The sequence below is a fragment of the Stenella coeruleoalba genome (genome assembly GCF_951394435.1).
Source record: "Stenella coeruleoalba genome assembly, chromosome: 10".
NCBI classification, from domain to species: Eukaryota; Metazoa; Chordata; class Mammalia; order Artiodactyla; family Delphinidae; genus Stenella; species Stenella coeruleoalba.
The window spans coordinates 76,539,217-76,556,902 of NC_137156.1; the positions used below are offsets into that span (position 1 = coordinate 76,539,217).

Consider the following 17,686-nt stretch of genomic DNA (forward strand, 5'->3'; position numbering starts at 1 on the left):
ACACAGTGACAAGATGGGCTATGAACCAGGAAAAAGGCTCTCACCAGACAATGAATCTGCCAGCGTCTTGATCTTGGAGTTCCCAGCCTCTAGAACTAAAAGAAAGAAATTTCTGCTGTTCAAGCCACCCATGGTATTTTTGTTATAACAGCACAAACAGACTAAGACAATGACAGAGTGTTCCTACAATTGATGACAAAAAAAAGTATAAGGAAAACAAATGACTAAATTTATCAGATTTGGAGTGGTCTTAAATTTGCATCAAAATGAAAATATTGAATTCAACTGATCCAAAATTAGTCCACATTTTTCATTCAGGCTATTATTTTAGACCTACTACTACTAATAATGTCTAACATTACTAAGCTCTTACAAAGTGCTTTATGTGCATTCAATCATTTATTTGACTCAACAACCCTATGTAAGAAGTACTATTATCATCCCACTTTACAGATGAAGAAACTAAAGTTTACTTAAGTATCCTGCATAGCTATATGGCATCTGTGTTTACCTGCTCCTTGGTCAATCTGGACCAAATGACTGGGATGGAGGAGGGGGTAGGGAGAGGTAGTGGGGGTGTGAAGTTTGATATTTTGTTCTAATGGTCAAGGAAAACACTGTGAAATGTCTGAACAATAACTTGTCCCAAGACCACAACCTTACCTTCAGTACTGCGAATACTGTAAGAGATATATCTAAAGTTCTTTCTGATATTTCTTATATCACCAGTTTAATTGCATATAATACATATTAATTGGATGTAAGATCTATTTGAATATTTCTCACTGTAGCAGAATTATATAAGGAGAGTTAAATAATATAGGGAGCTGATAGTTCTGTTTAACAGAAAGTAAAAGTTGGGAAAAATATAATCTCAATGATTCCACTGAAGTGGGGGTGGAGTCAAGATGGCGTACTAGGAGGACACAGAATTCGCGTCTTCGCACAACTAGGACACCTACCAGGCACCAGTGGGGGTCCATGGATACCTAAGGGGATGGGAGGAACCCCCAGCAACCAGGCAGGACATGGGGCATGGGGGGAGTGAAGGGGGAGGAGAAGTGGAGGCAGGTCAGGACTGGCGCCCCTGAGGGACAGCTGAGGGAGGGGAAGGGATCCCATGCCCGAAGGGGGATATTGGGGAACCAATGGGAGGGCAGAGGATCAAAACAGAGAGTGGCCAGGTTTCCCCTGCCCACTTGGGCCCCTAGGAACATGGTGAGATCCCAGGCCTAATCCTCTGCCCACTGAGGCCCCCTCCAGCCATGCGGATCCTGAGACAGTGGGAGGGAGGAAACGGGGAGCAAAAGTAACAGCCAGACATCTGGGACGGCACCCCTGAGGGGTGGCTTGCGGAGGGAAGGAGTTCCTACACCCAGCAGGACCCACTCACGGTTAGGGGTCCAGCAGACATGGGGGAAACCCTGGGGGAGATGGTGGGGAGGGGTGCAAAGGAACAGAAGGGAACATGGCCAGTGCTCTCCCTGTCGACTTAGGCACTGGGGAGCCGGCTGGACTCCCAGGCCTAATCCTCTGCCCTCAGAGTCTCCTTGCTGCTGGGCATAACCCAAGCCCCGCCCCTACACCCCCACCCAGGGCCCTACCTCTACACTCGGAGAACCCCTCCAATGCACTGGGCCTAAAACCCACCCACACACCCTTCCTCAGGGCCCTAACTCCAAACTCCAGAACCCCACACTCCAGAGGCCCTCCTTCCTAGTGCTGCCTCTCCCCTTCAGCACAGGTCCTAAGCAGAGGCCCCACCCCATGCTTGAAGGTAACCCTGCCAAGGCCCCGCCCCCAGGGCCTTTTCTGGCTAGTGGGTCCTGAGCCTAGGTTCCTGCCAATGCTCGAACGTAACCCCCCCCCACCCGCATAGGTCACCCCACCCTAAACCCCGCCCCTGCCTCAGTTCCACCCCCACCTAAACTCCACTGCCATAGCCAAGACTTTTAGTTTCTTTTCTCCTATATTAGATTGGAGTTCTGTTTTACCTTGTTGACTCATTGTTGTTGAGTCTTTTATATTTTTATTTTTCCTAGTAAATCTTTTATTTTTTGAATTTTACTTTATTCTTTAGACTTTCTTATTATTCTCTCCTTTTGGCTTGTCCCCCCCCCACCACTTTATTTTCTCTGTTGTGGTTTTATTTTACCTTGTTAAAGTTATTTCAATTATAGTTTTATTTTTCCTAATGTATTTTTTATCTTTCTAATTTTATTTTGTTTTTCATTCTTTAATATTACACTGATCCCTTTTTTCTTTCTTTCTTTGTTGTTTTTACAGCGCCATGAAGCTTGCAGGATGTTGGTTCCCAGGCCGGAGATTGGGCCTGAGCTCCTGTGGTGGGAGCTCCAAACCCAAACTGCTGGACTAACAGAGAACCTCAGACCCCAGGGAATATTAATTAGAGTGAGGCCTCCAAGAGGTCCTCATCTCAGCACCAACACCCGGTTCTATCCAACTGCCTGCAAACTCCAGTACTGAATTTCTCAGTTCAAAAAACCAGTAACACAGGAATACAGAACCACACATCAAAATAAAAAAAGAAATGACAATAAAATATGTTACAGACGAGGAAACAAGGTAAAAACCTACAAGACCAAATAAATGAAGATGAAATAGGCAACCAACATGAAAAAGAATTCAAAGTAATGATAGTAAAGATGATCCAAAATCTCAGAAACAGAATGGAGAAAATGCAAGAAATATTTAACAAGGATCTAGAAGAACTAAAGAGCAAACAAACAGTGATGAACAACACAATTACTGAAATTAAAAAGACACTAGAAGGAATCAATATCAGAATAACTGAGGCAGAAGAACGGATAAGTGAGCTGGAAGATAAAATGGTGGAAATAACTGCCAGGGAGCAGAATAAAGAAAAGAATGAAAAGAATTGAGGACAGTCTCAGAGACCTCTAGGAAAACATTAAACGCACCAACATTCGAATTATAGGGGTCCCAAAAGAAGAAGAGAAAAGGAAAGGGTCTGAGAAAATATTTGAAGAGAAGAGTCGAAAACTTCCCTAACATGGAAAAGGAAATAGTCAATCAAGTCCAGGAAGAGAGTACCATACAGGATAAACCCAAAGAGAAACATACCGAGACACATATTAATCAAACTATCAAAAATAAAATACAAAGAAAAAATATTAAAAGCAGCGAGGGAAATGCAACAAATAACATATAAGAGAATCCGCATAATGATAAACAGGTGATCTTTCAGCAGAAACTCTACAAGCCAGAAGGGAGTAGCAGGACATATTTAAAGTGATGAAATGGAAAAACCTACAACCAAGATTACTCTACCCAGCAGGGTTCTCATTCAGATTCCAGGGAGAAATTAAAACCTTTACAGACAAGCAAAAGTTAAGAGAATTCAGCACCACCAAACCAGCTTTACAACAAATGCTAAAGAAACTTCTCTAGGCAGGAAACACAAGAGAAGAACAAGACCTACAAAATCTAACCCAAAACAATTAAGAAAGTGGTAATAGGACCATACATATCGATAACTACCTTAAATGTTAATGGATAAAATGATCTGACCAAAAGACACAGACTGGCTGAATGGATACAAAAACAAGACCCATATATATGCTGTCTGCAAAAGACCCACTTCAGAACTCGGGACACATACAGACTGAAAGTGAGGGGATGTAAAAAAATATTCCATGCAAATGCAAATCAAAAAAAAGTTAGAGTAGCAATTCTCATATCAGACAAAATGGACTTTAAAATAAAGACTATTACAAGACAAAAAGAAGGACACTACATAATGATCAAGGGATCAATCCAAGAAGAAGATATAACAATTGTAAATATTTATGCACCCAACATAGGAGCACCTCAATACATAAGGCAAATGCTAACAGTCATAAAAGGGGAAATCGACAGTAACACAATGATAGTAGGGGACTTTAACACCCCACTTTCACCAATGGACAGATAATCCAAAATGAAAATAAATAAGGAAACACAAGCTTTAAATGACACATCAAACAAGATGGACTTAATTTATATTTATAGGCCATTCCATCCAAAAACAACAGAATACACTTTCTTCTCAAGTGCTCATGGAACATTCTCTAGGACAGACCATATCTTAGGTCACAAATCAAGCACTGGTGAATTTAAGAAAATTGAAATCGTACCAAGTATCTCTTCCAACCACAATGCTATGAGACTAGATATCAATTACAGGAAAAAAATCTAAAAAATACAAACACATGAAAGCTAAACAATACAGTACTAAATAACCAAGAGATCACTGAAGAAATCAAAGAGGAAATCAAAAAATACCTAGAAACAAATGACACTGAAAACCCGATGACCCAAAACCCATGGGATACAGCAAAAGCAGTTCTAAGAGGAAAGTTTATAGCAATACAATCCTACCTCAAGAAACAAGAAACATCTCAAATACAGAACCTAACCTTAAACCTAAAGCAATAAGAGAAAGATGAACAACAACAACAACAAAAAACAAAGTTAGGGGAAGGAAAGAAATCATAAAGATCAGACCAGAAATAAATGAAAAAGAAAGGAAGGAAACAATGACAAAGATCAATAAATCTAAAAGCTGGTTCATTGAGAAGATAAACAAAATTTTTAAACCATTAGCCAAGTCATCAAGAAAACAAGGGAGAAGACTCAAATCAACAGAATTAGAAGTGCAAAAGAAGTAACAACTGACACTGCAGAAATACAAAGGATCATAAGAGATTCCTACAAGCAACTATATGCCAATAAAAAGGACAAGCTGGAAGAAATGGACAAATTCTTAGAAAAGCACAACCTTCCGAGACTGAACCAGGAAGAAATAGAAAATATAAACAGACCAATCACAAGCACTGAAATTGAGATGGTGATTAAAAGTCTTGCAACAAACAAAAGGCAGGACCAGATGGCTCCACAGGCGAATTCTATCAAACACTTAGAGAAGAGCTAACAACTATCCTTCTCAAACTCTTCCAAAATATAGCAGAGGGAGGAACACTCCCAAACTCATTCTACGAGGCCACCATCGCCCTGATACCAAAACCAGACAAATGTGTCACAAAAAGAGAAAACTACAGGCCAATATCTCTGATGAACATAGACGCAAAACTCCTCAACAAAATACTAGCAAACAGAACCCAACAGCACATTAAAAGGATCATACACAACGATCAAGGGGATCATTACCTCTTAATCGTTACCCCAGCAATGCAAGGATTCTTCAATATACGCAAATCAATCAATGTGATACACCATATTAACAAACTAAAGGATAAAAACCATATGATCATCTCAATAGATGCAGAAAAAGCTTTCGACAAAATTCAACATCCATTTATGATAAAAACTCTCCAGAAAGTAGACATAGAGGGAACCGACCTCAACATAATAAAGGCCATACATATATGACAAACCCACAGCCCACATCATTCTCAATGGTGAAAAACTGAAACCCTTTCCTCTAAGATCAGGAAGAAGACAAAGTTGCTCACTCTCACCACTATTATTCAACATAGTTTTGGAAGTTTTAGCTACAGCAATCAAAGAAGAAAAAGAAATAAAAGGAATCCAAATCGGAAAAGAAGAAGTAAAACCAACACTGTTTGCAGATGATGTGATACTATACATAAAGAATCCTAATGATGCTACCAGAAAACTACTAGGGCTAATCAATGAATTTGGCAGAGTAGCAAGATCCAAATTAATGCACAGAAATCTCTTGCATTCCTATACACTAATGATGAAAAATCTGAAAGAGAAATTAAGGAAACACTCCCATTTACCACTGCACCAAAAAGAATAAAATACCTAGGAATAAACCTACCAAAGGAGACTAAAGACCTGTATGCAGAAAACTATAAGACACTGATGAAAGAAATTAAAGATGATACAGGTGGAGAGATATACCATGTTCTTGGATTGGAATACTCAACATTGTGAAAATGACTGTACTACCCAAAGCAATCTACAGATTCAATGCAATCCCTAACAAAATACCAATGGCATTTTTCACAGAACTAGGACAGAAAATTTCACAATTTGTATGCAAACACAAAGGACCCTAAATAGCCAAAGCAATCTTGAGAAAGAAAAACGGAGCTGGAGGAATCAGGCTCCTATACTTCAGACTGTACTACAAAGCTATAGTAATCAAGACAGTATGGTACTGGCACAAAAATAGAAATATAGATCAATGGAACAGGATAGAAAGCCCAAGGATAAACCCATGCACTTATGGTCACCTTATCTTTGATAAAGAAGGCAAGAGTATACAATGGAGAAAAGAGAGCCTCTTCAATAAGTGGTGCTGGGTAAACTGGACAGCTACATGTAAAGGAATGAAATGAGAACACTTCCTAACACCATACACAAAAATAAACTCAAAATGGATTAAAGAACTAAATGTAAAGCCAGACACTATCAAACTCTTAGAGGAAAACATAGGCGGAACACTCTGTGACATAAATCACAGCAAGATCCTCTTTGACCCACCTGCTAGAGAAATGGAAATAAAAACAAAAATAAACAAATGGGACCTAATGAAACTTCAAAGCTTTTGCACAGCAAAGGAAACCATAAACAAGACGAAAAGATAACCCTCATAATGGGAGAAAATATTTGCAAATGAATCATCGGACAAAGGATTAATCTCCAAAATATACAAGCAGCTCACATACCTCAATATCAAGAAAACAAACAACCCAATCCAAAAATGGACAGAACACCTAAAGAGACATTTCTCCAAAGAAGATACACAGATTGCCAACAAACACATGAAAAGATGCTCAACATCACTAATCATTAGAGAAATGCAAATCAAAACCACAATGAGGTGTCACCTCACACCAGTCCGAATGGCCATCATCAAAAAATCTACAAACAATAAATGCTGGAGAGGGTGTGGAGAAAAGGGAACCCTCTTGCACTGTTGGTGGGAATGTAAATTGATACAGTCACTATGGAGAACAGCATGGAGGTTCCTTAAGAAACTAAAAATAGAACTATCATATGACCCAGCAATCCCACTACTGGGCATATACCCTGAGAAAACCATAATTCAGAAAGCGTCGTGTACCACAATATTCGTTGCAGCACTATTTACAATAGTCAGGACAAGGAAGCAACCTATGCATCCATTGACAGATGAATGGATAAAGAAGATGTGGCACATATATACAATAGAATATTACTCAGCCATAAAAGGAAACAAAATTGAGTTATTTGTAGTGAGGTGGATGGACCTAGAGTCTGTCATACAGAGTGAAGTAAGTCAGAAAGAGAAAAACAAATAATGTATGCTAACACATATATATGGAATCTAAAAAAAAAAAATGGTTCTGATGAACCTAGGGGCAGGACAGAAATAAAGGCACAAAAGCAGAGAATGGACTTGAGGACACAGGGAGGGGGAAGGATAAGCTGGGACGAAGTGAGAGAGTAACATTGACATATATACACTATCAAATGTAAAATAGATAGCTAGTGGGAATCAGCTGCATAGCACAGGGAGATCAGTTCGGTGCTTTGCGACCACCTAGAAGGGTGGGATAAGGAGGGTGGGAGGGAGACGCAAGAGGGAGGGGATATAGGGATATGCGTATGCAAACAGCTGATTCACTTTGTTATACGGCAGAAACTAACACAACGTTGTAAAGCAATTATACTCCAATAAAGATGTTAAATAATAACAATTCCACTGAACTCTTAGTACATGTAAGAGTAATACATTACTGGAAAAATAAAATAATTTAAATTCACATTCTCCAATATGAAGAATTTCTGTTTTATTTAGGTAAGCTTCTGAAACTTCCTTTCTCTCTGCAAGGTAGAAATTTTGAAGTTAAAGGCTATGAGCAATTACATACACTGGCTTATTTATCAGTTCTTAAATTTAGATTATAGAAGGTTTCTTGTGTTAGCTAAAGAATCGTCTAAATTCTTCACAAACATGATCATAGAATCCCAGAAAACTGATCCTGAAGAAATTCCTGTTTGTGACAATTCATAAAATATTTCAGCATGAGATCTAGGTGCAAGAGACATGAATTGCAAGGATTTACCACTTTTGATATTAAAGGGTTTCACATTTACTTTTAGCTTACTCATGTCGCATGGAAATTGATCTGAAATGCCATTTTAGGCAGATATTTGTCCTCATCATTAAACTTTTCTTGATGAATCCAGATCATCAATATGAATTATTTAATTATTGAAATCCTCAGAACATATGAAGGGAGTTAAAACTAATCATCAATATACCAAATAGCCCTAGGCTGTTAGGTATCTTCATTCCTCTGATTTTTTACAGACTCTGTAATAGTGGTCTTCTAGCTAAAGTTCACAGAATCAGTTATTTTTACAAGACTCAATTACCAGAAGCTCAACTTCTTTCCTAAAATTGATCTGTCTGAGAATGCACTTCTCAGACAAGGAATCATGGGGATGACAATTTCTGTTTAAAGACCTTGTCTTTTCATCTGAAAGCCACTGTCAAAGAAGACATTGCTCCTGAGAAAAGGTCCCATAAGATGCCATCAAAAAGGGACTCAATAAGAAATACAACAGAGGGGGGTACCTTATTTCACCAGCGGCAGAATCATTTCAAGCCTCCTCCTTACTGTGTCTAGAAATTCATTCTGGACTGAGAATTCAGAACTGAAAAGATAAGTCATTCAGAAGTTCATGAGAAAACTTATGTGAATACAAAATTCAACCTTAAAGAAAGAAAACCTGACCTAGCTGATTGAGTCAACAAATAAGTTTCTCAAAATAGTTTAGATAGGTAGACATTTTTCATAAGCTTAATGAGCTAAATCAGCAGCTTCACGGTTCCGGTAAAATATATTTAAAGCATGTGACCAGATAAAAGCATTTTGTCCAAATAAAAATCATTTCTGCCAAGCTGTATTGAGTTTTGGAATATTTTTATTTTCCCCAAGTCTGAGTGTATCAAGATGAACATGGTGCCTCTAAGAGAAAGAGCAACAAGTATAATCAATGGGTATTTGAGAGGCTTTGGTAAGTCTTTGGTGTACTTCCCAGAAACACAGAAAGTTAACATCTCAAATGACTGATTAACAAATACTTTTGCAAGTCAGTCTTTCCTTTCAACAAAATTGAAGGACAACTAATTGAGGTGTCAGAGGATGAATCATGAACAATAATTTGATGAGAAATCATTGTGTGATTTTGGGCATAAAACTAGTAAGGAATTTTTTTAAATTCAACGATAAAAATAATCTCTCCAATCTCATCTACTTATTTGTGTGAGAAAGATTTCTCAATGTTTACATCCAGAAATATGAAAAATTGGCATTGTGATAAATCCTATCTTGTTCCAGAAATAAATAATATTTGACTTCATACAAAACTAGTTTAAAAAAAAATGTCCATCTCATTAACAGATAAAGTTCCAATAAATTTAACTTTTATATTTAGTGATTATTTATCAATATTTAATATTATTCGTGGTTTTGGTCAATCTGTGCTAATAACAACGGTAATAAAAACTCAATCCAGATGTCATTTTTGAAATTTAGAGGATTATGGACTCAGGAAGTTATATTTATTTTAAGGTTCTGAGACTATACAATGATCAATAAAAACGTTTATGCATATTTCATTGATAAAATTCTGTAAGGTAAGTAAATAAAAACATGAATTAAAAGAGAAAAAGTATCGGTGTACAGTTTTCAGAAAGAACTTGCTTTTATATTTTTAAATAGACGATGGTGAGAATCAAATTATAATAGTATTATAGGATCTAAATGGGTATACTTTAAAATGATTTAGACTTTTAATTTTAAAATTCCAACATTTACAATACACCAGAAATTATGTTCTTGGTAATTCTTTAAACTTATGATGAAAATTTTGAGGTCTATAATTATTCCAAAAATCTTTCAAGGTGTAGGGAACAAAGAAATTGGAGCTTTCTGCTTTATTTCTTCTGCCTTCTTATTTCTGGAATTAGAAAGTGTGCTTTCCTGGCCCTACTTTAACATTTGCTCTTTGATCCACTGTTCCCTTAGAAATTGAGGTCTCCAAGTCACAGAACTGTGGACATGATGAATTGCCCAAACAAATACGATACTAATTATTTGCTTTACCATACGACTCATTACAAGCTTCTTTTAAGTAACAATCTCCTCTAGCGCTTCTGAAATATGGCTCCATGATTATAAAAATTCATCACTGAATTCTATTTACAGGCTCTTCACTTTTTAAGTCCAAAATACAAATGTGATGCTTTGATCCTGTAGCAGATTTTCAAGAATAATCCCTTATTAAGTGTCTTCACAAATATGTTATTGAGTTCAGCATGGCAACAAAAAGAAAACAGAAGAGAAGGGAGAAAAAAAAAAGAGGAGGTGAAAATGGTATGATGATATCACAGAAGGAGGTGGGCAACTTTAAGCAATCAGGCCTTTTCAAACATGGCATCGCCAAATTTTATCACTAATTCATAACAGGATTAAAACACAAATCATTTTTTATCTGAGAACACAGATAAGTATTGGTTTCACATAGTTCTTGTCCCTATAACCAGATTTCTTTCCTGGTTTTCTCTTGGAGACAAGAAACTCCTAATGAAGCAGGGGATAAGTATTTCTTGAGGTCTGATGATCCTTACAAGCCCCTTGACCTCTCTATGGAACTCCATTTTCTTATCTATAAAATGAGAAGGTAGCTCTCAACCAATAATTTGAGGAGGGGAAGGAAAGGGGCAAGGAGGGCAGACGAGAAGGTCCATGTTTCAAGGGACGAAATTTTTTGACAGAATACCCACATCTAGCCCAACCAGATTCTGACTCAAGCTGCATCACTACCCTACACCCCTGTCAACATCGAGAACTCCTGCTATGGGGATTTGTATTCTTTCCTTCAAAATGAACAAAAGGCTGCCATCACAGTGTATAATTTTAAGGTCCCTGCAGTAAAGAGATTCCATATTCTTCAGCTATGACTAGAAAACAGTGATATTCATTTGTTTCTCTTCTCCTATGTCCTTTGTTTCTGGCAAGGATCACTATTTACTCCTTGTAGCCTAGAAGAGGATGAAGTATGTGCCTAGGAGGAGAAGGGGGATAAAAGATGTAGGTGGGGACATGTTTTCAGCCGCCATGAGGCTCAAGAGCTACATTAATCTGTAGTTCTATGCTTTCATGACTTCACAACTCTCCCAGCTTAAAAAAAAAAAATTATTAGGAATTTTAAAAGATCCCTTTTTCTCTCATCTTGAAGCCTGTTAAAACATATTTGTAAAAAGGAGGTACAAAAGAAGAGGTTGCCAGATAAGGTACTTTTTCTAAATCAAAGGAGCTCCCAGACAAAGTGGGGCCTGACTTGGTGGTCAGCTGTCAGAGTGAAATTTAATTTAGCAGTAACAATAGACAAAGTATGTCAGACTAAGTGCTTGATCAAGAAACTGAAAATTTTTCAATAAAACAGCCTTGATGTCAGTTAAAGCAGAAACCCCAGGTAAAGAATGACTATGCTGAAAATAAATTAAGAAAACATCCCACAGACTTGAGAATAAAAATTCTTTTTTATCCTCCCAACTCACCTTACTCTATGTAAAGTTCAGAGGTTCTTGATTTCAGGAGGTTTTCCAGCCATAATGATGGGCTGGTGAAGACGTTTGTGTCCCTGGATCTAGTGATTATTGTCATGGCTCTGAAGGCCAGAGTCACTCCTATTTAGAAAATCTCTTATATCCTTTTAGATTATGCTTGATTTCTTTTTTTAAAAAATAAATTTAGTTATTTATTTGTTTATTTGGGGCTGTGTTGGGTCTTCTCATTGCAGTGGTTTCTCTTGTTGTAAGCACAGGCTCTAGGCACACGGGCTTCAGTAGTTGTGGCACACGGGCTTAGCTGCTCCGCAGCATGTGGGATCTTCCCGGACCAGGGCTCGAACCCATGTCCCCTGCATTGGCAGGCGGACTAGTAACCACTGCGCCACCAGGGAAGGCTTATGCTTGATCTCTTTTCATCTAATTAATTACATCTCAGGAACCAAGAAGTAATTACATTAAGAACTTGGAGGCATGCCTTCAGAAATGTCACTATGGCTTTCTGTTTGTTTGCTTTAAAGCAAACCGGCACTCTGGAACTTAGTTCAGATTAGCAATTTTGTGCTTTCAGTTAGATACAGTGCAATGGTTCTACTCCTGGTTGCTAGAATAAGAAAGCAGGTGAAAGACATATAGTAATGTGGTTCAATCTCCCCTTCCCTCTCTCTGTCTTTCTCTCTGTCTCTCTCTCCTTTGTATTCTACTTCAGTATAGTGATTTGAGGCCTCTGGGTTTGAGCTGGGAGCATAGAAACTATTGGCAAACGTTTACTTGTTTACCTGAGGGTCAAGTGGGATGAAAAGCAGAACAGGAAGACAGAACTTTCCAAGGACTGGCACTGGTCAAAGCACAGAGAAACGATATGGATCTTCAAAGGGACATTTTTTTCTTTTTCTTTCTTTTTAAAAACTGTTGTCAGTCTAATAAGTGTTGAAGACTATTTGCTAAGCTGTCCAAAGACATAATGATGCTGAGACTGCTCCTTCACTTGTCTACTCTCAAAGGCCCCTGGGAACATCTGCAACATGCGCGCAGGCCTCTTCCAAACAAAAGGAAGGAGGTCCAAAGAGAATGTGCTCTCAAAAAAGCTGTAAACGCATTTAAAGAATTCTGTGAAAGCTCATCAGCTACCTGATTTCCTAGGCAGAGCCTCTTATTACCTAAACCATGATTTAAGACGGGAGCATGTGGGTAGAATAAAGACAGAGGGATGAGAAGTGGAGGAAAAGGAAAGGTGATGAATGATTAATGAAAATCTAGTGATGAATGGAACAAAGATGTTAAAAAGTAATAAAGCATTCATCCCTAGGGTGGAAAACAGGACAAAACAGGACAAAACAAATATGAGTACTAAATTGCCAAAACAGTAAAATAAGAGAGTAGAACAAACAAACAGAGTAGGACAAAGAAATGCCCATTTCAGTATAAGCATTGTTGAAAGGACACAGGGGATTTGGGAACTTAGCATTTACGAGTTATTTGCTTAAACAAAAATAAATTTATGTTGCCTGATTTCCTAAAAGTTACTTACTGATAATGGGCCATTTATGGATAAGAGCCTGCAGCCACCCAGGTATATACGGAAGCCAGACTTTGTGTCTGTTCAACTTTTCTTTCTTTGCGAAATCTGATTCACAGCATTAGAGTGCAGGAGAACCCTCAGTTGCATGGCTCCATCACTAATGAAATGAGCTCCTGGCTTTTCAGAGCAACCATAGGGTATACACTGGGCTCCCAGAGGAGCACTCTGTGTATGAATTACCTATGTGTGTGCACAACCTAAGGGAAAACTCATATGAGGCACAGAGGAAATTTATAAACACAAGCTGCACATTGATAGGAATACAGAAACATACCACAAAGGGGTATAGACACCCAGGTTTTTCCCAAAAGCTGACCTGTACACATGCAAGGGCAAGATACCACAAAACAAGCCCTATGGCAAGACAAGCAATGAGAACAACTGAAAATAATAATGTGTGTGTGATTTACTTATTTTGAATGTTAGTTGAAGGAAAACAAGTTTAACTGGAAGATGAGCTGAGCTCATAAAAACAGTTATGGAGATTATTCAGAAAACTTCTGGACACATGCAAGAACCATGAAGGATGGCAACACATGTGTTGAAAAAATTAGGCCTCATTTCGCATGACAGTTTTGTTTTCTACTTTTCTCTGAATCAGGTGTATCACTCGTACAACTTGCACTCCCATCTCCCATGATTAGGGACACAGCTGGGCTCACATAAGATTCCCTGAAGACAAGGTTCCAAGATTCATTTGTCACTTTGGTATCCAATATGCTCCACAGCTTTCTATGAACTGATCAAATGAATGAGTAAATGAACAAATGAATGATTTGCTGAAATAATATTGTGAAGAATTTTGTAACAGAGGGGCATCATCTTCTACAAAGGCATTGATTTATTCTATAATATCTCTCAAAATCGCAAGACTAATCAGCAGATATTGAAAAGGAACACCTGCCTCAGGCAGAAGTGACTTTAAAAAAAAAGTCCTGCCACAAAACATTGAAAACGATGGTAACAAAGCATATTTCAAAGTTGGGCAGTCTACCAAAAAGGGAAAAAGAAGATACGGGAGGAGGTAAAGACTTAGCCCTGGCGGAATCAAGATAGCGTACTAGAAGGACGTGGAATTCATGTCTCCTCACAATTAGGGCACCAACCACACACCCGTGAGGGACCACAGACACCTAAGGGCATGGGAGGAAAACCCAGTGACCGGCTTGCGGGATCCTGGTTCCCAGGCTGGAGGTTAGGCCCAAGCTCCTGTGGTGGGAGCTCCCAAGTCCAAACCGCTGGACAACAGAGAACCTCAGACCCCAGGGAATACCAATCGGAGTGAGGCCTCCTGGAGGTCCTCATCTCAGCACCAAGACCCAGCTGTATCCAACCACCTGCAAAGTCCAGTGCTGGACGACTCAGGCTAAACAACCAGTAAGACAGGAATACAGCACCACCCATTAAAAAAATAAATACATAAATGAAACGACAAAAAAAAAAGTTAGAGACAAAGGAGCAAGGTAAAAACCTACAAGACCAAATAAATGAAGATGAAATAGGCAACCTACCTGAAAAAGAATTCAGAGTAATGATAGCAAAGATGATCCAAAATTTCGGAAACAGAACGGAGAAAATGCAAGAAACATTTAACAAGGATCTAGAAGAACTAAAGAGCAAACAAACAGTGATGAACAACACAATTACTGAAATTAAAAAAACTCTAGAAGGAATCAATACCAGAATAACTGAGGCAGAAGAAAGGATAAGTGAGCTGGAAGATAAAATGGTGGAAATAACTGCCAGGGAGCAGAATAAAGAAAAAAGAATGAAAAGAATTGAGGACAGTCTCAGAGACCTCTGGGGCAACACTAAATGCACCAACATTGGAATTATAGGGGTCCCAGAAGAAGAAGAGAAAAGGAAAGGGTCTGAGAAAATATTTGAAGAGATTATAGTTGAGAACTTCCGTAACGTGGGAAAGGAAATAGTCAATCTAGCCCAGGAAGCACAGAGAGTACCATACCAACCCAAAGAGAAGCATGCCAAGACACATATTATTCAAACTATCAAAAATTAAATACAAAGAAAAAATATTAAAAGCAGCAAGGGAAAAGCAACAAATAACATACAAGGGAATTCCCATAAGGTTACCAGCTGATCTTTCAGCAGAAACTCTGCAAGCCAGAAGGGAGTGGCAGGACATATTTAAAGTGATGAAAGGGAAAAACCTACAACAAAGATTACTCTACCCAGCAAGGATCTCATTCAGATTCAAAGTAGAAATTAAAACTTTTACAGACAAGCAAAAGTTAAGAGAATTCAGCACCACCAAACCAGATTTACAAAAATACTAAAGGAATGTCTCTACGCAAGAAACACGAGAGAAGGAAAAGACCTACAAAAACAAACCCAAAACAATTAAGAAAATGGTAATAGGAACATACATATCGATAATTACCTTAAATGTTAATGGATTAAATGCTCCAACCAAAAGACACAGACTGGCTGAATGGATACAAAAACAAGACCCATATATATGCTGTCTGCAAGAGACCCACTTCAGATCTGGGACACATACATAATGAAAGTGAGGGGATGGAAAAAAATATTCCATGCAAATGGAAATCAGAAGAAAGCTGGAATAGCAATTCTCATATCAGACAAAATAGACTTTAAATTAAAGACTATTACAAGAGACAAAGAAGGACACTACATAATGATCAAGGGATCAATTCAAGAAGAAGACATAACAATTGTAAATATTTATGCACCCAACATAGGAGCACCTAAATACATAAGGCAAATGCTAACAGTCATAAAAGGGGAAATAGACAGTAACACAAGCATAGTAGGGGACTTTAACACCCCACTTTCACCAATGGACAGATCATCCAAAGCGAAAATAAATAAGGAAACAAAAACTTTAAATGACACATTACACAAGATGGACTTAATTGATATTTATAGGCCATTTCATCCAAAAACAACAGAATACACTTTCTTCTCAAGTGTCCATGGAACATTCTCCAGGATAGACCATTTCATGGGTCACAAAACAAGCCTTGGTAAATTGAAGATTTGAAATTGTATCAAGTATCTTTTCCAACCACAACGCTATGAGACTAGATATCAATTACAGGAAAAAAATCTAAAAAATACAAACACATGAAGGCTAAACAGTACAGTACTAAATAACCAAGAGATCACTGAAGAAATCAAAGAGGAAATCAAAAATTACCTAGAAACAAATGACAATGAAAACCCAATGACCCAAAACCCATGGGATACAGCAAAAGCAGTTCTAAGAGGAAAGTTTATAGCAATACAATCCTACCTCAAGAAACAAGAAACATCTCAAATACAGAACCTAACCTTAAACCTAAAGCAATTAGAGAAAGATGAACAACAACAACAAAAAAAAAACAAAGTTGGCGAAAGGAAAGAAATCATAAAGATCAGATCAGAAATAAATGAAAAAGAAAGGAAGGAAACAATGACAAAGATCAATAAATCTAAAAGCTGGTTCATTGAGAAGATAAACAAAATTTTTAAACCATTAGCCAAGTCATCAAGAAAACAAGGGAGAAGACTCAAATCAACAGAATTAGAAATGAAAAAGAAGAAGTAACAACTGACACTGCAGAAATAAAAAGGATCATGAGAGACTACTACAAGCAACTATATGCCAATAAAATGGACAAGCTGGAAGAAATGGACAAATTCTTAGAAAAGCACAACCTTCCAAGACTGAACCAGGAAGAAATTGAAAATATAAACAGACCAATCACAAGCACTGAAATTGAAACTGTGAGTAAAAATCTTCCAACAAAGAAAAGCCCAGGACCAGATGGCTTCACAGGCAAATTCTATTAAACATTTAGAGAAGAGCTAACATCTATCCTTCTCAAACTCTTCCAAAATATAGCAGAGGGAGGAACACTCCCAAACTCACTCTCTGAGGCCACCATCACCCTGATATCAAAACCAGACAAAGATGTCACAAACAAATGAAACTACAGGCCAATATCTCTGATGAACAGAGATGCAAAAATACTCAACAAAATACTATAAACAGAATCCAACGGCACATTAAAAGGATCATACACCATGATCAACTGGGGTTTATCCCAGGAATGCACAGATTCTTCAATATATGCAAATCAATCATTGTGATACACCATATTAACAAATTGAAGGCTAAAAACCGTATGCTAAACTCAATAGATGCAGAAAAAGCTTTGAACAAAATTCAACACCCATTTATGATAAAAACTCCCCAGAGAGTAGGCACAGAGGGAACATACCTCAACATAATAAAGGCCATATATGACAAAGCCACAGCCAGCATCGTTCTCAATGGTGAAAAACTGAAACCATTTCCTCTAAGATCAGGAACAAGACAAGGTTGCCCACTGTCACCACTATTATTCAACATAGTTTTGTAAGTTTTAGCCACAGCAGTCAGAGAAGAAAAACAAATAAAAGGAATCCAAATCAGAAAAGAAGTCAAACTGTCACTGTTTGCAGATGACATGATACTATACATAGAAAATCGTAAAGATGCTACCAGAAAACTACTAGAG

At 37.9% G+C, this 17,686-nt stretch overlaps 1 protein-coding gene across 21 annotated transcripts in view; it reads right to left on the bottom strand.

The window, feature by feature from the left end:
- Window positions 1–17,686, bottom strand: part of FHIT (fragile histidine triad diadenosine triphosphatase) — a 1,435,777-nt gene that overhangs the window by 1,202,455 nt on the left and 215,636 nt on the right. For 8 of the 21 annotated variants that reach the window (XM_079935605.1, XM_079935595.1, XM_079935619.1 and 5 more), the window contains one exon: window positions 45–95. The exons of 6 other annotated variants lie outside the window; for them this stretch is intronic. The gene's annotated coding sequence lies outside the window, so the exon portion shown is untranslated. Of the gene's footprint in view, window positions 1–44; window positions 96–8,578; window positions 8,659–17,686 lie in introns of all 21 variants that reach the window. 7 more of the 21 variants (XM_079935617.1, XM_079935597.1, XM_079935594.1 and 4 more) reach the window with 2 other exon arrangements.